Raw genomic sequence first — 23,615 nt, forward strand, 5'->3', positions numbered from 1 at the left:
TTTGGTGAAGGCAGTTGACTTCTCCTTTGAGAAGGAGACGTTTCATCAAGAAGAAAATTTTTGAGCCCTTTGTATCGATCCTCTTCTTCTTCCCAAATCGGAGAGAGGCATCTTTTGGAAGTCTCACAAGGAGGCTTCCTAGGTACTCTCTCATTATGGTGGGGAGCTTGGAGAATCCCATGAGCACGCAGTTGCCATTGCACTTCACTTTGGAGGGATGGATTACCCATGGCTTGTTGAAGCCTAGAAACAAGATAGTTAACAAGCAAAGGGGCATCATTAGTAGCCTGCTCATTAGCAAAATCAAAGTTATCAACATTAATTTCACTCTCTTTACTATTGTCAGCTATTCTAACAACTTTTAGGTGTATTTTGGCACTTCAAGCCCTAGTTGCTACTCCTCTTTACCCCTTTAGAAAAAGCACTCAAGCTACTATACCTGTGGCTCGAATACCATTAATTGCAAGGAATAGAAGAGAGGGTCGTTCAACACCAAAACAACAGAGACTCCTGTCAAGCTTATAATAGCTAAATAGTGGTTAAGCCGTAGTCAAGCCCCGTAGGACCCCACTTTTAAGACCATATCTCTTGACACTGATGCCCCATTATCTGCACGAAGGCAGGCGCACTACAAGGCTGAAAAATTCCTATTCTACTTACTCACATGCAATTAATAATACCAACCATTTATAGCTAGCTTGAGGAACTCCCTTCTTGAGCAAGAAAAGAGAAACCTTGTGCTTTGATACCATGTAACATTTAATGTTCTAGTAACTTGTGTGTAGCGGAAAATAGCATGAACATATAGTGAGCATTTCATTAGAATAGATTCCTAATGCGAATAAGAAGAGTGCTTGGGTGGAGAGAGCAATAGAAAGTATAACACCTAGTTAGATAGCATGAACAATACTTCAAAAGAGAGAGAAATTAATCAATTGAGAACATTTGAGGATAGGATTTGCATGAGCCGGTCCCCCCTCCAAAAGGCTTTGTATTATGGTTTCTCCCATCAAGAGAGACATTTTACAATACAATTCTTTGTGTTCCTTCAATACTAGCTAGTGCAATGAAGATGGAAACTTCAAGCACTAAGGAAAACACTTATCAAACACAACATCAATTCCCTCACGGTCTCAGACCCAAGACCTCACACACCTACGAAGATGGTGAGAGCTAGTGGGGTATGAGAGTAGATTGAGAGGAAGGAGTACTCTTACGAGAAAGATGTACATCTCCTCACATAATCACTCATATTAGCATAAATTAGCTTAGTAATTAGCATGTTAGAGGATATGAGCATGCATTGAAGCTTGGATCTTGGTTGGATTTGTATCATAAAGCCAAGAGTTGTTGTGTAGGCCTCCCTTCTCATAGGCTTCGAGTAGGTGATAAGCTTTCCATTAAAGCTTGAGAAGGAGAGAGAGAGTCTTCTTGCTTCACACAAGGACTAATGTGTGTGTGTGTGTGTGTGTGTGTAGTAATGCCTTTGAAAAATCAGTCCCCTCTCTCTCTTGGTCGACCCCTCTTGCTGTTTGCTCATGCTCACACCCTATGGGCCCATGCCAGACTTAGCCAATGAAATTTAAGCAGCATAAGTGATATCCTTTTGACATGTGTCCTCCTTTCCCCTTTTGTGAGAGATTTAAGTAACTAATAAATGCAACTAAACTCTCATTGGGACCCTTTGTCTCCTTGCCAATAGGAATCAGGCAAGCCATTGGGCTGTTGAATGCTCATTGGACCCCTTGGGAGACTGTCCAGTAGTCTTCTAGAGAGCTTAATTCCTATTGGTGCTTTTATCAAGTGTTTTTAAATTAATTAAACTAGATTTATTCTAGCCTAATTTTCACTGGTCCACCTCCATGGCCATCCAATAGGGATCGAGTACACCTTGTGGGCATCTGGGCTAGGAAGCTGACATGTGTCCCTCTTTCTCCTTGTATGTAAAGGAAGCTTGTGAGTGTGTGTGTTTGTGTATTTCTCTCTCATCCCATACTTCTTGGGCTCGCCCCCTCCTTTGTAGGACTTGGAAAGACTTTTTTACACACATACAAAGCATCCAAATTTCCTAAGCTTAACCATTGGACACAACCTTTGAATTTTGGAACCTTAGCATTTTGGAAGTCTTAATGGGCTGAACCTTAGGGTCTTTTAAGCCCATTGTTGCACATTGGTATTTTGTAGATGTCCCCCCTCCCCCCCCCCCCCCCCCCCCCCCCCCCCCCCTTTGGATCCCTATTTTCCCTCCTTTGGATCCCTATTGTGGCCCCGGTCTGCCAGCTTAACCAATATTCTAGCTTTTTCTCCCCTGGCACTTCCCCATACTAAATGATCAGTTTAACATGAGATAATCATTTAGGAGAATTAGATATTAGTTACTATGACAATTTCCTCCCTCCTTAAACTTCTTTAGCTTTTGTGACCTTTGCGATACGGGGTATGATTTACAATGTCCTCCCGTCCTGTATTCTCTAGGAGAATAGCCATAGATTTCGTCCGAGGAGGAAGGTGAAGAAGAAGGAGAAGAGGGTGAATTCTTTCTTTCCCTTTTCTTCCTTTGTTTCCACTCTTTCCTTTTGGAATGACAACGAGAAGGACTGTGTGTTGATCTTTTCGTCTTGGGAGGAGTTGGCATTCGTCTAGACTACTGTCTTCGTGGAGCCACATCTTCAGAGGAACTTAAAGTTTCATTGTTTCCTTGCTCTTTGGATTCCTCCTCTTGTATGGGAGAGAGTCTTATTTTTGGGTTCTCTTCAAGAGGCCTCCTAAGCTCTCTCTCCTCTTGGAGAGGAAGAGAAATCCCATAAGTGCAAAGCTGTTGTGTAACTTCGGCTTGCAAAGCAGGGTTGCCCATAGGTTGCTGCAACCTAGTAACGAGATAATTGACAAACATGGGGGCAATATCATTAGCACCTTCATGTGCTAAATCAAACCTATTAATGTTCATTCTACTCTCTTGGTTATTGTGAGTCATGTTAACAAAATTTGTGTACGTACTTAGTGTATGCTTTGGAAATTTAAAACCTTAGTTACCACTCCTTTTAGCCTTTGAAAATTGGCTCTTAAGTATCTACACCCATGGCTCAAAGTGGTTAATTATAGAGAGCAATGAAGGGGATATAATATTGGAGAATTACCAAGGGCTAGATCCTTTTGGACTTCTGATGGCTCAATAATGGTAAATCCATAGGCAAGTCTAAAATGACTCCATTATTAAGTCCAAAGCTCCCGAGGTGTGCACCATATCCCACATAGCGGACTCAACAAAACCGATAATAGATCCCTGTCCCACTTACCCTAATATAATTACCAAAATCAAGCATTTATAGGCTACTTAAGGACCTCTCTTCTTAAGCAAGAAAAGAGAAACAAATGCTATGATACCAATGTAATGGAATTGGCCTATTAACTTGAGAGTAGTGGAAATTATAGAGAGTACTTTTGTGAATTTACTTTGTGAGCATAGCGGGTGAACATAATTGATGGTAGCAACGTACACATAGCATTTAGTTAACTTAGAATGAAAATACTTTTGCAAGTAAGAGAGTTTGGAGAACATGGCAACAGTTGAGGACCCGATTTATGTGGAGTCGGTCCCCCTCCAACGGTCCCCCTCCAATAGGCATTTGTATTATAGTTTCTCCCATCAAGAGAGACTTTCTACAATACAATCTTTGTGTTCCTTGTGGCCTAGTTGATGCAATGAAGATGGAAATTTTCATGCAACACGAGCATAAAATAAACTTTGTGGAAAGTATTAACTATCCCAAGCCTCAGTCCCAAGACCTCAAACACCTTCGAAGGTGGAGAGAGCTAGCAGGGAATGAGGGTAGGGAAGAGGAAGAAGAAACATTTCATAGTTGAAAGAATTAGTTCCTCACTTATCATCACTCTTCTTGCTAGCATACATAATAGCATAGTAATGAATATGGAGAAGATGGCAAGCTTAAGCATTGAAGCATGGATCTCGGTTGGATTTGCATTCCATAGCCAAGAGTGTTGGTATAGGATCTCAACCTCTCTACTTGCTTGGAGAAGGAGAGGGAGCTCTTGAACTTTTCACTTCACACCAATGAGAGTGTGTGAGTGTGTGTGTGGAAGAGTATACCCCTCAATCAGGCCCCCTACTTGCTTTGGTCGGCCCCGCCTTGTAGCTCATTCTTGAAGCTCATTGGACCCCTCCAGGCCTAGCCAATCACAAGCAAGATTCATACCAAGCAACAAGGGTAGCCTTGGTACAAGTGCCCCTCTTTCCCCTTTGAGAGAGAGGGATTGATAAATGCTAAAACACTTAATTAAATCCACTAGATTATCATTGGACCCCTTGGAAGGCCAACCCATAGGCTTTAGGCACACCATGATGGTAACCTAGCTAGGGGCTTGACGTGTGTCCTACTTGCCTCTCGGGCAACGGGTGACCTTTGGGAGAGAGAGTAGTCAAGCAACCACCCCCCATTCTTCCATGGCTGACCCCCTCCTTGTAGGGATTTACTTTGACTTTTGTGCCACCTCAAGCCCCTCAACCTTGGGCTTGGTTCTCACCACAAGTTTGGACATTAAGCCCCTCAATCTTGGGCTGGGTTCTCACCTCAAGTACAACCCTATCATCTCAAACATGACAAGCACCTCAAGCATCTGAGTCATCAAGCACTTCAAGCATCTGAAGCATCTTAGTCATCAGGCATGACAAGCACCTCAAGCTTGGGGTTCCCACCTCAAGCACAACCCTAGCTTACCTAAGGCCCTAGATTACCTAAGGTCAAAGGACTTTTAACATTAAGTATTGGACGTATTTAATGTCTTTGATAGACCATCTCTCATTTGGTCCCCTTTATCCTTGGCCCTGTGTTGAGATAGATCTATAAGCACATGTCTATATCCTAACCCTTGTTCTCGTTTATTCCCTCACATTAAATGATCAGTTTAATATGAGAAAATCATTTGGGTTGAATAGATATTAGATTTTATGACACACACACATCTCATACACTGGCACCACTCTCAGTTAGAACATAGCAAAGAGAAGAAGGGGAGGAAAGGGGAAGAAATTGCAACAAATTAGGCTATGGTTCGCTTCAATATTGGCAAAATCATCATCTGCTACAACAATCCAAAAACACTTGCTACCATCTGACTGGGCATGAAAGCATCAAGAAACAAGAAATCCAGGGACATTGCTAGTTTTGCCTTCATGTGGCTCCGTTCATGGGGAGAGGAAAGAAAAAAACATTGATTATCGAGGCTCTTACTAGCTCCGATCTCCTCTTTTGAACCCTATATGCAAGCTCCTTGTTGAGGTTGCCCTTGGCGAAAGTACTGCTCTCGATAGCTCCTTCTTGACTTCCTTTCCTTTGCGTCAAGGATCCTTGTTGAGCCCCCTCCTTCACCACCGAGAATCCCTCTCTGAGCTCTCCCTTCGTGGCTTCTCCCTTGCACCCCATCCTCCCCCACGTGAAAACAATCGGCCCCCTCTTGGGCATGTGCATCCTTTTTTAGTTTCCTTCTAGTTTTGGACCTTCATGCATGTGAGGCCCCACTTGCTATTCCCGGCTTGCTTCATCTTCAAGTCGTGCATGGACCACCCCCTTAGGAGAGGCTTTGCTTGGTCTCCACGCTTCGCATGATATCCCTCTTAGGAGAGGCACCGACGGTGCCATCGGTGCTCTCCCCCTATGCTCTCAAAAAGGATGGCCCTAAGCGAGCGCATGAACACACCCCATGAGTGCCACATCATCAATTCCTATGGGCAAGTGGCATTGCCACCAACCACCTATGGGAACCCCGCGCTGCCAAAATCGGCCATAGGCTAGCAACCACAGATGCCATACACACCACCACAACAGTGCCGTAAGGCATTTTGCCATGGCTCGTGAGCTCTCTAGCCCTTTCTCCACTTTGCATGGCCTATTGAGGTGCTCACCCAACTCATATACAAAAAAACTCCTACCTACACACAACGCATGTGGGTTAATGTGGTGGCCACGTTGCACCTCTAGCTTCAGTGGCCCTCTAAGGCACTCCAAAACACTTGGAATTTTTTTTCAAAAATGATTTTTCTCTCCCTTGCTTCCAAGCTTACCATTTCCTACTCAGTGAACCCCTTGCCAAGCCGTTGAACCCTCCTCATACCTGGCATATTTGACTCCAACTTCACCTGAATTCCCCTTTCAAGCCCTTTATGGAGCCCTTTTGGCCTATAAAACCCCATAAGGCATACATCTTTGTTGTCATTTGCCTGCCGAGGCTCTTCCCACTTGCTCTAGTACTCTACCATGCATTTGTCATCATACACACCATTGCCTATGCCCTCTTCTAGGGTCAACACACTTTGGTTGCACCATCATTGTCGCATCCCCTTGTTGAACATTCATGTTCAACCAAAAAAAAACTTTATTCTTCTACCAACTGCAAAAACTGGCAAAAATTATTAGCAATCTAAAAAACACTACCATATGTCAAGGCCCTACTCCTGCCTGCTGCTGCTTCCAAACCTCAAGTGGGTTGCCCCACTGTGTGCATCACATAGCTTCCATATGGATCAAAAACCTTGCAAATATTCCCTCCATCAATCTATAGCACCTTCGAACAATGTTTCACCCACGTTCGCAACTATCCATGCACACAATATGCCCAAAGCTCTTTAGCATCTCTTCGCACATTTTTTTGCCTTGTAATAAGCACACGTAACTTTGTAAGCATTTACCTGAACCAAAAAATGCATTTGGCCCTGCAATCACACCATCAACATCGATCAACAATTCTAACTCTCCCTCCCAACCATATAAAGGAAAGCTCCTCTGTAAGGACCTCCATGCTTGCTAGATAACATACCTCACTGATGCACTTACAAGCATACATTTCAACCATGTATTCCATACCTCTTTTGACAACTTGGACTCACTCTTGACATCTCTTTCCTTCTCCATAGAACATGCCCGCTGCACTGGACTGTCCACCTGTATAGGGACTAACCCTTGCGTCACATGTACCCTAGTCAAAGCTTTATCCACAAGCACTTGCATCTCTTTGTCCATGGCATCCTCGACATCATCAAAGCCCCAATCAGCTTCACTTTCACATCATATGTGATCCAAAAGTCCTGCATCTATAGCATCATCATGGAAATCCATAGGCATCTCCAACTCCTCCTCTCTTTGGTCTACATCCAATCCAACACAAGCATTAGAAAAATGCCCAACCCTCTCGGTTTTTGCTTCATCATCATCCTCTTGCCGACTTGGTAGGCCAGCTTGGCTATCCATAAGCTCAAATTTATCCTCCTTTGCAAAGCTTTGAGCCAATTGTACTGCCATAATAATTTCCACTACTATGTTCACCAGCATGGCCACCAATAGAGCACTACATGTCACCTTTGATAGCATATCCTCTCTCGTTTTCTTTGGCACTTCACCCTGTTCTTCTTCCACACTGTTTATGACCACATCATTAGCTAAACAAGAAGGCATATTTACCTTTAACATCAAAGGCCCATCAAACTTGGTCTGCTTGCCATAGGATGTGGGCTCATCCAATATATCTTCCTTGCTTGTCTCCCAAAAATTGGAACTGGCCTCTCCATCTTCATCAACATGATACATTGACTAGGTATCATCATCTTCATCCGCTTACTACTCCACAAATTCTTGACCTTCATCTAGGCTTTGCACACTTTCTTCATCTCCTTCCACAATATCGGCATCTGCAACTGAGTTGCACTCTGTTACCTTATCATGCAAAATTTCTACAAAAATAGGATCTACCTCTTCAATCTACTCTAGGAACCCAACATCATCTGCTACCTCTTTGGCACACTGGCTCACTTCAACAAGGGGATAATCCTCTTTGACAAGCTCATCCATCACTGGCACATGCACATCATAAACTGGAAACCTCCAAGGAACATTATCAACAATTGGCCTTACCTCAACACGCTTTGTATTTTGCACAACCGGCCTTTGGTTGAACCATAGAATACTTTGCTAGCTTTGAAACATGCACATAATCTGCAAGCTTCAACAAGCCCAACCTCCAGCTTTCACTTTACCTTTCTTCTCTTCCCCTGGCCAGATACACCATGTCTTCATAGGTATCAGCACCATCTTCCACCTTATCTCTGATCCTTAGATGCAAGCACTCAAGAAACTTTGACAGCTTCAAAAATTGATTGCCTCTCATCCCAGTGGAAACATCTACCTGCCTCCAACAAGCTTCAAACTGCTCAAAGAAAACGGAAAAATATTTACTTACATCATGGCACACCACCTCCAATCTTGCGCCAGCCTCCTCCGGAGTAACCACCTTTTGAAACCACTTTAAAAATTGGTTCTCAAGCTCCTACCATGAACCTCGATCACTGCTCTTTAAACCATTGAACCAAATCTTGGACCATCCACTCATCGGCAACAACACTGTATGTGGCTTCTTTGCATCTTTCAACATACACATCGACAACATCCATAGCTTGAAACTTGCTAGCCAGTCGTCAGGGTCTTCAATACCTATAAATATGGGTCCAAAACTAGCTCCATCATCTTTGATATGTTCAAATACAACCACCAAATACTTGGACCATCCACCAACCACCTGTCACCTTTCAAACACCGCTTTAAACTTCAAATCGGAGCATTGTGCTCTTCAGTGGGGGCACCAGAAGATGGATAGGGGGAAAGGGAACACACCCTAAACCCAAGCAATATTCCTCTCTATAGCCCAAGGATAGTCATTGCTTCCCAATCCATTAGAGTTCACCTTCAAAACTCACACAATTGACAACCAAAACCACCAATCTTGCTTGTTTATGAACGTGCCGCAACACACACCATTAGAGTTCACCGTCAAAACTCACACAATTGACAACCAAACCCACCAATCTTGCTTGTTTATGAACGTGCCGCAACACACACCACTCTCTCTTTCTCTCTCACACACAGAGGTCTACGGAGGCACACACATCTCATACACTGGCACCATTAGTTAGAACAGAGAAACAAGAAGAAGGGGGGGACGGGGAACAAACTGCAAAACCTAGGCTATGGTTAGCTGCAATATTGGCAAAATCATCATCTGCTACAACAACCCAAAACACCTGCTACCATCCGGCTCGGCATGAAAGCATCAAGCAAAAAGAAATTCAGGCAATTGCTAGTTTTGCCTTCGTGCAACTCCCTTCATGGGGAGCGATAAGAAAATAACATTGATTATCAAGGCCCTCGCTAGCTCCGATCTCCTCTTGAGAACCCTGTCTGTAAGCTCCTTGTTGAGCTCTCCCTTGGCCAAAGTATTGCTCTCAAGAGCTCCTTCTTGACTTCCTTTCCTTTGCACTGAGGCTCCTTATTGAGCCTTCTCCTTCATTGGCGAGAACCCATCTCCAAGCTCTCCCTTTGTGGCTTCTCCCTTGCACCCCATCCTCCCCCACGTGCAAAAAATTGCCCCCCTATTGGGCGTGTGCACCCTTTTTTAATTTCCTTCTATTTTTGGACCTTCATGCATGTGAGACCCCCCTTGCTATTCTCGACTCCCTTCATCTCCAAGTCATGCATGGACCACCCCCTTAGGAGAGGCTTTGCTTGGTCTCCATGCTTTGCATGATATCCCTCTTAGGAGAGGCACCGACAACACCATCGGTGCTCTCCCCTATGATCTTAGAAAATGATGGCCCCTTGCGGGTGCATGAATATACCCCACGAGTGCCATGTCATTAGTTCTTATGTGTTAGCGGTGCTGCCACCAGCTACCTATGGGGATTGTCGTGCTGCCAAAATCGGCCATAGGTCTCCTACTGGCACTCGCGTATGCCATACACAACACCACAGTAGTGCCAGAAGGCATTTTGCCATGACCTGTGAGCTCTCTAGCCATTTCTCCACTTCACATGGCCCATTGAGGTGCTCACCTAGCTCATATACGACAAACTCCTAGCTGCATGCAGCGCATGTGGGTTTATGGGGTGGCCATGTGGCACCTCTAGCTTCGGTGGTCCTCCAAGGCACTCCAAAACACTTAATTTTTTTTTTAAATAGATTTTTTTCTCCCCTACTTCTTGGCTTGCCATTACCTACTTAGTGAACCCCTTGCCAAGCCGTTAAACCCTCCTCATACCTGGCATATGTGACTCCGACTTCACCCTTTCACCTGTTAGGCCCTTTTTGGAGCCCTTTTGGCGTATAAAACCCCATAAGGCATACATATCACTATGATTTGCTTGCCCATGCTCTTCCCATCTGCTCTAGCACTCTGTTGTGCATCTGTCAGCATACACACCATTGCATGTGCCCTCTACTAGGGTCGACACGCTTTGGTTCCACCAACGTGTTTTGCAATATGTGACTAATGCACAAGCCGAAAAAGATAGCTACACGAGCAACAATGCAAAGCTTTGGATGTCTTCACACCCACAAGTAGTTGCAAGTGAAGCCCATTTTGATGATGAAATTGAGTGGGCTCTTGAAGATGTGGATGATTTGGTGCTTGTGATTGATGCTCCAAATGATGTATAAGAAACCTCATTAATCTAATAAATCCCTTGCGTGTCAGAAATCTCTCTCTCTCTCTCTCTCATTAATTAGTTTATTATAAAATTGTGGGCTTTTACAAAAATGGAAATTACAAAAAGGATGGGCTATGTATAGAGAAGATCTAGCTTAGAGATCTTGGGTGTAATCTCCCATGATCTCTGAAAAATGAACTCATCTATTCCCATGGATCCACTTGTTCCTACTTGCAATATATCCTCTTCCAAGGGACCAAACATTGTTTTGTATCTTGCCTAGGTTCTTCTTTAATCCAGCATTCTCAGCTTCCAGTGCTTTACGTCAAGCACGCAATGATTGTGTAGTCTCTTCCCTCCTGGCTGGCAAGATCTATGCCTTGGGTAGCCATTTGCTTAAGGATTGCTGTCTCTTTGGGGAGGTAAATAAAGCCATTCTTGCACAAAGGCTCTCTTTCGTTTGTGTCTTGAGCATGAACATGTTTTTCCAAGTGTCCATTTCCAACTCCTCCCGTGCTAGGTCAATCGTTTGAGTCTACTTTGTGCCCCAAAACATAGTAACAATAACATTACTACACAAAGTAGATGTCTATCTGGTTGTTGTTTGGATTTTGTATGTACACTTGTAAGAATCTAGCATGTATGTGATGTGCCAATAGCATGTGTTTGTAGGTTAGAAATCTTCAAAGGAGGACTCCTTCGTGTTTCCAAAGGCTCTAAAAAGTGTCAGTCGTACAAAATGATTTGGGCACAATTTCTTGCATTTCTTTTAGCTCAACAACTCTCCTTTGTTTTTTGACTCGTCACATTTCGGGACCTTGCCAAACAACTTAGATTTTCTTTATCTATACAAATCTCCTCTTCCTTGTAGATTTGTTGTGCTAGTTCATGGTTTAGGCAAGGACCTTCATTTTCATTTTGATCATGTTGCAGTGGTACATCATCTTGCTCAAAAGAAATATCATCATGCTGAAGCACGTTTTCCATCTACGCATAGCAAGAAGCATACGTTAGTGACATGAAATGAGCAAATACCCTAAACTTTTGAAATTGCTTTAGAATTTTTTTGCAATTGAACTTGAGATAATTTATGGGTGATTCTTGAAAAAGACTTAAAGACTTAAATTGAGCAAGCAGAACTTAAAGACTTGAATTGAGCAAGCATTTCACACTTCAAACAATCACAAAAAACTTATATGATTCATTGATCATTTAATAATCAATTGGCTCTAGACTAGAGTAGGTTACAATATTATAATTTACATCGTGGGCTCCATTCATACAAAGTGATAAATTCCATGATTTTGGCCTATTTAAGGGATCCTCTCTTTCCCCTTGGGCGATATGTTGTAATACATTGCACAACAAAGCTTGCTTTTCATGTTCAAGAGGCTATGCAATACACAAAATCAAGTGTCTAAGAATCCAACAACATAAGCTATATACATCAAAGGCTTTAGTGAAAGGAGGAGGCTGTGGATACACATGTCCCAAAGTCTCTACACTCAAAACCCTCACTCTAGACTCATCTACGGAAAATGCGTATGAAGACAGAGCCAAATTTTTGAAGTGCTCAAAACTGAAGTTTAGGAGTACCTATGTGTAGCTTATGTTGCCATGATTCTAATGACTATTTGCATGCAGAAAATAGACATCACTTGATATACTTACAACCGCAAATAGCTCGTAGACACATGAGCGCATTTTGTCCGTTCCTCGAGGAATGCTTGGCGTTGATGTGTAGCTCTTGCCGAGCCTAGCATGATGGTGCAATTGAATCTTCAATGCAATGAGCGAGCGGGGAGTAGTTCCATGAAGAATCTCATGCTCTCTCTCTTTCTCTCTCACACACAGTCAACGATAGCTTAAAACATGATTATGATAAAAGTTGTGTTTACAAGATGACCTAGGTATCTTATATACTAAGGCTACCATAGGTTAAGAGTAAAATAGAATTCCACGGGAAAAATGGATTTGTATGTCCAATCTGGAAGTGCCATTACACCCCAACTTTTACAACTAGACTAACTATTCATTACAAATGATGTTTTTAACCATAATCCGCAGCATCATAGCTCTCAAAAAATAAGGTTTTTTTGAGTTATGTCGTGTTGTTGACCCACGTGTCAACACGTCCCCCTCCGTATTCATGTCATCCCTGACATAACCTGGTTGTAATGTCGGTGCAGTCTTTGTTGTCATTTTTGCTTTCTTGTGCTCCATTGCTTGTACTTTTGTCAAACCAAGACAAGAACCATGATCCACAAAAATCATAATTAATAACTTTATGTCCTTCACATCCAAGACCCAAGCTTCAACAACTGATACTGTCATATTAGGACTATTGCCAGATCTAAATTAAAAAAGAAACCAATCTTGTTTAGCTTGACTCTTATCATCATGGATAGATAAAGCTCCATCCATCACTTGCTCCAACAAATCTATCAATTTTGAGTATTTATCATTCTTAGAAACAACTTCTACAATCTATAGAATTCAATGATTGGATTTCAAATCTTGTGAGCCAATGAAAACTTTGTAAGGATTCTATAGAAATAGTCTGTCCGTCAGGCCAAATCTGGGAGATAATTTTTTTGATTTGGGGTTCAAAACCTATGTCCAACATTTGATCTACCTCATCAAGAACAAGATATCTAACCTTGCAAAGGTTTTTTTGTCTACTAGTTGTGCTTGCTCTTTTTTGTGGGTGACTCCTTTGTTCCTGCATCAAGGTGATAAAAGTTGCTTTTGTTACTATTAGCTTTTGAATGATGTGTAAACCATTATAATACTTCTACTTGATACATGACTTAATTAAAGCCTGACAAACCCCATTTAATTCCCCAAGTTAGTAACTTGCATCAAAAGGTCCTTATCCGGCATCATTTGCAATAGATGAACATCTATGAGCTATCATTTTTCACCCCAAAGCTCATCTTACTGGTATAAAAGGGGGATGGATTCCGACCTCCCCCCTTGCCACGTGGTGCAAGCTACTTGATCCGGCATGTTCAGGCAGTGTGCCCTGCGCAAATAGTGAAACAACAAGAGGAGAGAGGGAGGTGCCACCAGCATTGCAACGAAGCCTAGAGAGAGAGTGGGACCCACTCTTGTCTCACAGCTAGATTTTTGAGCTCAAATAGGCTACAACACTACAACTATCACCTCTCTTTCTCTCTCTTCGTTAACGTGTTGATGGTGGGCATTGAATCCTCCTAAGCCAGCGAGCGAGCACTTAGCTACCATTGCTTCTGCTCGAGGAATCCCAAAATCCGAGGCAATAAAATCGACAAACCATAAACTAAACAAAGCTTACAAATTTATTTGACACAAAATTGAGCAAACCATAAACTTTGCAAACCTTACAATTTTTTTTTATATCCTTGTGCAATATATTAGTTGTATATATCTTGGACTTTTTCTGGTTAGAGATACTTCATACATAGTTTCTTTACCTATAAAAATAACTTTTAAATTTTTATATCACTAACACATGCAAAAAACCTTCCATCAACATTGAAATCAACCAAAAATGTGTATTGCATTTACAAATCAAAATGGAGAGTGCAACAAACAAAATACTACCGCACAATAATATTTGGGGCAAAAGTTAATAGCCATAAGCACATATCACCCAAAAAACTACTTCTCAAAACCATTGCAAGGTCCACAAGCCTTTAAGGCTACATCAACACCCATGAACCTCCAAGTGCTTGGACTAACTCCAATTTTGTTAAAGCAGCCTGATGCATGAACTCATGAGCATGAGGGTCAAGGCCAAGCACTTGCAGAAATATGAAGTAAATGTGCTTACATGGCATATACACAAGGCGCTTGCTTTCTCGGTTCTAAAAATCCTCGCAAGTACATCTAGGAAAATCTCACATTGTCACAGAGTATGTTACTCCCTTTGCACTTGACCCCACACTATTAACATAGAAAACATGTGTTTCATTGCAAACCACAATGACCTGATCTCGCATCAAATTTGCTGCCATGCTTCTACCCACTTCAATCTTGCCATGAAAATCCTTTGTTAATTGTGATCTCCATTTCACAATCTTTCCATCTCTAAATTTGGGACGGATGCTGCTAGCAACTCTTTGGTTCAAAAGAACTGCTTCATGCATTCTTGTTGCTGATGTCACACCTGCTTGCAAAAAAAATAATTGGCTTGCAATTGCATTACCTCTTGAGGTTGCAAATTTGTGCCCTCTGCGACCACCCAAACACCAGAAGCTGGACCTGGTGGCTCTTCAAGTCTACTGTGAACCTTCCAGGTGTGCATGTTATTGGAGTTACAAAACCAAATGAACCCTTCCACAAGGCCTCCCAATTGTGAACCAGATGGAGGATATTTCCTGCGACCCCAAAAACAAGGAGCTGACACCCATATTTTGGCATCCATTGAACAATCATTAATGAGCCGCCCACATCGATCTCCATCTTTTGACACCACACCAAAATAAGTCATATTTTGCCCAGGTTCTGTTCTTCTTATTCCCCAAACTGACTTTGCTACATTTACTTCGAGATATGGGACATCCCTTAAAGTTTTTTTTGTGTGCTGAAGCCCACCAATTGAAGTTGTCATTGTAACATACTCTGGCCTGTGGCTATCCTCCTCCAAGATAATATTTGCATCAACAAAAATTGGCCTCTTTTTTCTAATACTCTTTTCTTGGAGTATATTTCTATTCATTTCTTGACTTATAAAAAATTCTGACCTACAGATGACTGGCTTAGATCTAGTTTTATTAACCTTATTCATACATATATATTCTACTACTACTAGTTCTTGGTGGTGATACTGCCATAAAATATATGTATGACTAATACATATTTTGGCTTTGTTACTAATCTGACTTTGATACTAATCTAGTTTTTGATACTTAAAGGTATGGGTATTGATCTAGTTTTTTGGTGCTTTACTACCAAAGGAGTCTTACCATAGCCTAAGCGAGATTTTTTGAACGACCTAAAACCCGAGAAAATTTCTAAATGGTTAGGACCCAATTTGTGATATGTGTTGCACTCTATATTGTGATGGGTGAAATGTTTTTTTCTTTTTTCCATTATTGTTGTCTTGTCCACAATGACCCAAGTGTCTAAGAACCAATATCAAACCCTTGCAAAGTGAGAATTAAACCCTTGCCACCAGATGTTGTCACGTGGTGATACATGGAACTACATAGGAGTTTGTTGCCCAATTCTTCTCTAGTCCAAAAGGGCCAAATATCTTCGAAGAGAAAATTATACCCTTTTTAGAGATGCTTGTAGTACCGTGTGTCGGCACATGGTGCTATATGAAGCTTTGTAGGGGATTTATTATGGTAGGGTAAAGGTAGGTGCCTTACCCCGAGCCAAACACTAGTCTGGATGCCCATTGTTTCACCTTATTGATTGAACATATACAAGCAACAAGGAGTACTCTAACTTCACTTTTGAGAGGTCGCCCATCCACTCCCCATGTCATCTCTCCTCTTCCCCTTTATGCATCGTGTATGCAAGCATTACGCACTCACAAATTAGTCCCTTTGAAGATTCCTACATCACCATGTGACGACATGTGGTGCTATAGCACCATGGACAAACACGTGGTGCTACAAGAATCTCCACAATTTGCTTAAATGAGCCCCTTTGAAGCTTCCTATAGCACTAAGTGCCAACACGTGGTGATATAGGCAACTCTACAAAGTGCTTAAATTAGTCCCTTTGAAGCTTCCTAGCACCACATGATGATATATGGTGCTACATGCAGATCCATAAAGTACTTAAATTAGACCTTATCAAGCTTCCTATGGCACCACATGCTGACAATGGTGCTACAAGAAACTTTGCAAAAGACGTAAAGCCCTTTTGAAGATTCCTAAAATATCATCTACCGACACATGGTGCTACAAGCATCTCCCTTTGAATATTCCTATAGCACCACCTGCCAACACACGGTGGTATAGAAAATTTCACAAAGTTCTTAAATTAATTTCTTTGAAACTTATTTTAGCACCTTGTGTAGACACATGGTGCTACAGACAGCTCCACAAATCACTTAAATTAGTCTCTTTGAAGATTCTTATAGCACCATGTGCGAACAGATGGTGCTACTAGCAGCTCCATAAATTGCTTAAATTAGCCCTTATGAAGCTTCCAATAGCACCACGTGCCAACACATGGTGCTACAAGAAACTTTACAGATGGCTAAAGTCTCTTTGAATATTCATATAGCACCACATACCGACACGTGATGGTACAGGTAGCTCCAAAAATGCTTAAATTAGCCTCTTTGAAACTCCTTTAGCACTACGTGTCGACATGTGGTGCTACAAGAAACTTTGCAAATGGCTTAAATCCCCTTTGGATATTCCTATAGCACCATGTGCCGACATGTGGTGCTACACGCAACTCCACAAAGTACTTAAACTAGCCTCTTTGAAACTTCCTTCAGCACCACGTGTCAACACATGGTGCTACATGCAACTCTACAAAGCACTTAAGTTAGCCTCTTTGAAACTTCCTGTAGCGTTTCGACACGTGGTGCTACAAACATCTCCACAAAGCGCTTCAATTAGCCTCTTTGAAACTTTCTTTAGCACCACGTGTCGACACGTGGTGCTACAGGCAACTCCACAAAGCACTTAAATTAGCCTTTGAAACTTCCTGTAGCTTTGTGGAGTTGCTACAGGAAGTTTCAAAGTCTAATTTAAGTGCTTTGTGGAGCTACTGACACGTGGTGCTACATGCAGCTCCATAAAGTACTTAAACTAGCCTCTTTGAAACTTCCTTTAGCACCATGTTTCGACACGTGGTGCTACATGCAACTCCACAAAGCACTTAAATTAGCTTCTCTGAAACTTTCTTTAGCACCACGTGTCTACATGTGGTGCTACAAGTAGCTCCACAAAGCGCTTAAATTAACCTCTTTGAAACTTTCTTTAGCACCACATGTCGACACGTGGTGCTACAGGAAACTCCACAAAGCGCTTAAATTAGCCTCTTGCAAACTTCCTGTAGAACCATGTGTCGACATGTGGTGCTACAGGAAACTCCACAAAGTGCTTAAATTAGCCTCTTTGAAACTTCCTGTAGCACCATGTGTCGACACGTGGTACTACAAGCAGCTCCACAAAGCGCTTAAATTAGCCGCTTTGAAACTTTGTTTAGCACCACGTGTCGACATGTTGTGCTACATGCAACTCCACAGAGCGCTTAAATTAGCCTCTTTGAAACTTCCTGTAGCACCACATGTCGACACGTGGTGCTACAAGCAGTTCCACAAAGCGCTTAAAGCAGCCTTTTTGAAAATTCCTTTAGCACCATGTGTCACCACATGGTGTTACAAGCAACTCCACAAAGAGCTTAAATTAGCATCTTTGAAACTTTATTTAGCACCACGTGTTGCCACATGGTGCTACATGCAACTCCACAAAGCACTTAAATTAATCTCTTTGAAACTTCCTTTAGCACCACGTGTCGACACGTGGTGCTATAAGTAGCTCCACAAAGCGCTTAAAATAGCCTCTTTAAAACTTCCTTTAGCACCACGTGTCGACATGTGGTGCTACATACAACTCCACAAAGCGCTTAGATTAGCCTCTTTGAAACTTTATTTAGAACCACGTGTCGACACATGGTGTTACAAGGGTCTCCACAAAGCTCTTAAGTTAGCCTCTTTGAAGCTTCCTATAGAACCACATATGGACACGTGGTGGTGCTCCACATAGCTCCATATAGGGCTTAAATTAGCTCTTATGAAGACTCATATACCACTACGTACGGACACGTGGTGCTATAGACGAGCAAAGATGTTAATTTAGCCTCTTTGAAAATTCCTTTAGCACCACGAGTCGCCACGTGGTGCTATAGGAAACTCCACAAAGCACTTAAATTATCCTCTTTGGCACCAGGTGTCAACATGTGGTGCTACAGTGTCGACACGTGATGCTACAAGCAACTCCATAAAGTGCTTAAATTAGCTCGTATGAATCTTCTAATAGCATCATGTATCAACACGTGGTGCTACAAGAAACTCCACAAATGGCTCACGTGATTTTCAACCCTATAATCAGACAAAAGACATTTGTTTATGTTTGAGAGAGAGAGAGAGAGAGAGAGAGAGAGAGAGAGAGAGAGAGAGAGAGAGAGAGAGACAGAGAGAGAGTATGCGCATCATGGTTCCCTACAATGCATACATGAAGGTTGCAGATAGGGAATGTGAAACCTAATATTTATCCTTTGCAATGTGCTATCATCATCCATTCTCAACTTAATGTCCTCTAATAGCCATCACCTCTATCTTGGCTTGACTAAAGTGTAAGAACTAAATAAAAACACATGTGTGAATGATTATTAAATTAAATAGAAGTATCTTGATTATTTTGGGATTTTCAAAATCGTATATTGATAATGTTTGCTCGGTTTAGTAATTGCTCAAAAAAACTTGCTTAGGATTTGGGATTCCTCCTACAAAAGTATGGTATGATATTGTGATATGGGGGAGACTATTTGCTTTGACTAAACAAACTGACCTTCAGCTTGGTGCTTGGATGTCTGACTTAGATTTGGCCCTTAACATGTAGTTCTTGGTAGTGGTGCTGCCTTAAAATATATGTAAACCGTATATATACATACATATTCTGGTTTTTTATGCTTTTTTACCTAAGATTTGGCATAAACCTATGATTATGACCGACATATGGTTACTAATCAGGTTTTGATGCTTTTAACACCTGAACATATTATGATGTTGTGATATGAGGGAGTTCTTGGATGACTAAGTTTAAAATATGGCTCTTAGATAAATAGGATGTGCCCTAAAGTATTTCTAGTATGGTATTTTAGAAATTTGGTTCTGATCGTCGTCTGTCGGGCTTGCTAGCTTATCTTGATATCTCTTTTTCATTGTTACTAGGATGTAACAATACTAAAATGTTCGACTTGTATCCATACAACATAATTGTAGTAACAACAGAAAGCATCATAATAACTTCAAAGCTATAATTACATACTCAGGTTTTAATTATGGAAGTTTTTTTGACAGGTTGGTACACTTTAATACTGCAAAAGACTGTTCTAAAAGATATAACATCTGGTACTACTTTGAAAATGCAAATCTAAATCAGGATTAAGCAAGGTACATGGTTTTTTATAAATGAATACTTGCAAAAGTATGTATACACTACTTTGAATTAGTAAATCCTTGCTTGGACATTATAGTTTTGGAAAACTGGTTGAAATACTTAAGTTATTTTTGTATATCTAAGGACGGTGTGAGCGGGATGGAGACACACAGAACGCCTCTATAAGGACCCAACACACACTCTTGGGATGATGTACACACACTATTTGGCACCACTCGGCTTACACAACCCACTTGGCCGAGACAGGGAACACACGTATGGATGAGAGGAGAGAGACTACCCATTTACCCACTCCACACAAAGAGACACACACTCACACACACCCAAAAAACTCAGCTCAAAAGAGGAGAATTTTTGATGTTTAGATACAATTGAGCTTGGGCCAACACCAATGGGGCAAATATCTTACAATATGGGTAAAATATGCCAGATACAATCACATATTGGAGTAGAAGCTTCGCTCATAGGAGAAACTTACACAGCCAAAACAACAGAAAAATAGTGAGGAATTTGGAAAAATGGACAGCACCATTGCGTCTAAAACGGCCCAAAAGCCCAGTCTACAATGTCAAAGTGCTCAAATCCGACCTTGGATGAGTAGTTTATGGCCAAAACAGGCTCCAAAAACAACAAAAACACAGTTGCGGCTGCTCCTCCTCTTCTCTCCATGTTTTTTCTGGTCTTCTCTCAGTTTTTTCAGTTCCCACACTTAGCTTTTATTACTTGGGCACCCTTGGCCTTTTAGTTGAACTCAAACGGACCCCGAACAGGCCAAAAAGTGGCCTCGTAGTGCATAGTTGTCACCTTGATGCATCCATCCGCACACCTGGCACTCAGCTTTTTCCAATAATGCATCCCGCCACCATGTGAAGTGGCCCCAAAATATGGTCCTCATGATGACCTTTCTGCATAATTATCACAAGAAAACACCCACGTTGTGTCCGTACTTATCCATGTGCAAATATTGACCCCATTCGACCTCTTGACGCCACTAGATGCCATCTGACGCACCTCCTTACCTCATGTCGTCGGCCCGCCGATAGCTTTCTCAAGAATTTTTACATGCTACCAACTCCTCATTATTATAGAAAAAACACACTAGTACTGGTGATAGTGAAAATTGATGCACTATGTACATGCTGTCCTACCTGTACACATATGGGCCCCACGTAACCGCCTGGCTTTGGAAAATGGGCAATCCTTTATTTGATGCACCATGCATGTGTATGTACATATATGCAGTCACTTCTTCCAAAAAACTCCTGACATAATTTGTGCATCCCCTAGCCTGCTAGAGCATTCATGCTCAGCATCACAACACTAGTAGATGCTCATTCCACCTGGATCCCACACAAAAACACTTGGCATTCCCTGCATGTGTAAATATATCTCCTTCTCCATAGCTGAGAGGTCTCCACTGATCATTTGTATCATCAATTCTTGCTTCTTTGACAATTCAACCTTGGTTTGCATCAGCCCTTCAATCACTTCATAAGGCCCTTCACTTTCATCTTCAACCTCATTTGCAAATGCAACTAAACCAGACTCCTGGATTTCTTTGTCCATCAAAAGAAATGCAACATCAACATCCTCATCCCTGCTGGTAGTACTATCACTGTCCTCATCAGTCACTGTGGAATAATCTTCATCACTAGACTCATCCTCATCTTCATAAAGCTCCTCCAATTGTTTCCTTGTGTCCATATTATATAGCTTCTTAGCACTTGTCTTTCCATAGAGGCTAATAGTACCACGTCTCCAATCTTGAACAACTCCCACTGCACGTAACCATGGTCTACCCAGTATAATAGAATATGCTCCCAAGCCCGTGGCATCAGATGAAAATCAACCACCACATTTGCACCATACGCCTCCACTTCTAAGCTCTTTACAACACCCAAACATTTTACTTTCTGATGGTTTGCCAATCTAATCCGGAAGCCTGACACCCCAGTCTCTATAAGACCCATCTTCTCAATGCATGCGTGTGTTATGACACATATTTGGGCTCCACCATCCACATAACTTTGTCCCATATATTTTTTTTATTATGCCACACATCTACTATTGGACAAATGTCTGGTAGCTCATCCATTGCCAACACCTTTACTGAACCTCTCTCTGGGTCTTTCTCCATTGGGTTAACCATCCTCTTCCACTGTCGCTTTAGCTTAGGCACCATCTCTATAAGCTTCCCAAAAGTAACATCTACCTTCCTGCTTGTTAGATCCTCCTTCAAGTCATAGCTTGATTGCCCATTCCCTAGTGGAAAATCTAAAACATGAAACTTGTGACGAGCTCTCCTTTTCCTCTTGGCCTTGGCATCCTCGCCTTCATGGCTCTTTCCCTTCTTCTTACTAGGACCTGGGGCACTTCTTCCTTCCTTGTCCTTTGTGGTCCTCTTCCCAATATGCGTCACTAATGTATCCTCTAGCTTTGATGCCTTCTCCAAGGTGACCACACTTATCACTTTTGTCTTTCCCTTTTCCTCCTGGGTTAATCCACTAGTTCCTTCTTCTCCTTTAATTTCGATGCCATAATCATTCGACCTAGTTAGCACCTGTCTTGGCAATGGATACATGTCTCCCCCCATCCTTGGTGGCTTATCACATTGTGGGCTGATGTGTCCCAGCTCTCCACAATTATAACATGTGGACGTCTACCTCTAGAACCTACCATTACTTTGCCCAACACCATTCCTGGGCCTTTCTTCACCTCTTGGCTGATTTGCAAACCTCCCTCGACCTCGATTATTTCCCACTTGACCTAGCATGTTTAGGCTGAGATTCTTCATTAAATCTACCACTTGCCTCATATCTTGCCTTAGCCCATCATCTTGGATTGCTATAGTGACCACTGCTGGCATAACCTAAGGAGTAACAGAAACCACTAGTTCATGATGAACCCCTGGCATGCAACCTTCTAAAGAGTCCATAGGCTGAAATTTAGACCTCATGGGCAAAGACTACACCCCTAACTTGCTCATTTTACTCAGCTTCCACTCTTTGTTCCTTGATACCTCTAGTGCATCTTCATATGTCCTAGGCTTCTTTAGCTCCACTCTCCAACATATATTCTCCCAAAGACCAGCCAAGAACCTGTCCTTATTCATCATGTCAAGTGGGGTAACTGTGGTGCTAAGGCCTTGCACATCCGCTCCCATGCCAATGAAAATTTACGTATGTAGGCATCTACTGGCTCACCTTCCTTCTGCACTAAACCTTGTACTTCTTGCCACACTTTGTCAGGATCTTCTATCTTCACAAACTCCACTTCCAATCCATGCCTTAGATTGTCCCAACTCAATCTCACAGGTGGATCAGCCACATGCAACTCCTCTTCAAATGCTTTGGATCAAACTCGTGCATCACTCTTCAAACAAATTTGGAGAAGACGTAACATCTGTGCCGGGTCATGAATCTGATTGCTGATGTAGGCAACCTCCATATTTTCCAAAAAGTCTTCCACATCTTCATCACTTCTTCCATGAAATTCCGGATAAGAGAAAGCCATGGCTACCCAAGCTACGATGCTTTGAGAACCCCTTCGAACACACATGCAAGAAACCAAAACTTTTGACTAACTCAATCCCTAGAAACTTCAATGGAGCTCAACTTTAGATAAGGACAAACACGTGCACATCAAATGAGTTTTCATAGTTAATCATCGGAATTACAACAGACAAAGGACATTCGAGTATCTCTCTTAATCTTCTTGGCCCGAACATAAAGACTATGCGCGTTGCTGGAAAAAAATCTTCCTGGACACATGAATATTTATCTGGATTCTTTGAGTTAAATGAAAAGGAGTGAATTGAGGTCCATTTTGATCATCCATTAAAGCCAACCATGAAGCTCCCAAGAAGGCACACCTGACTTATCCTTTGATTTTGCAAGAAGTTCAGCAGCATAACAGCATAAATGGCCCAAAAGACCAAAAAACCAGCCATCATAAGTTGGAAAAATTTTGACAGAGTTTCCCCAGAAGTAGAG

The sequence above is a fragment of the Adiantum capillus-veneris genome, chromosome 9, assembly GCF_014529385.1.
Source record: "Adiantum capillus-veneris isolate H3 chromosome 9, ASM1452938v2, whole genome shotgun sequence".
NCBI classification, from domain to species: Eukaryota; Viridiplantae; Streptophyta; class Polypodiopsida; order Polypodiales; family Pteridaceae; genus Adiantum; species Adiantum capillus-veneris.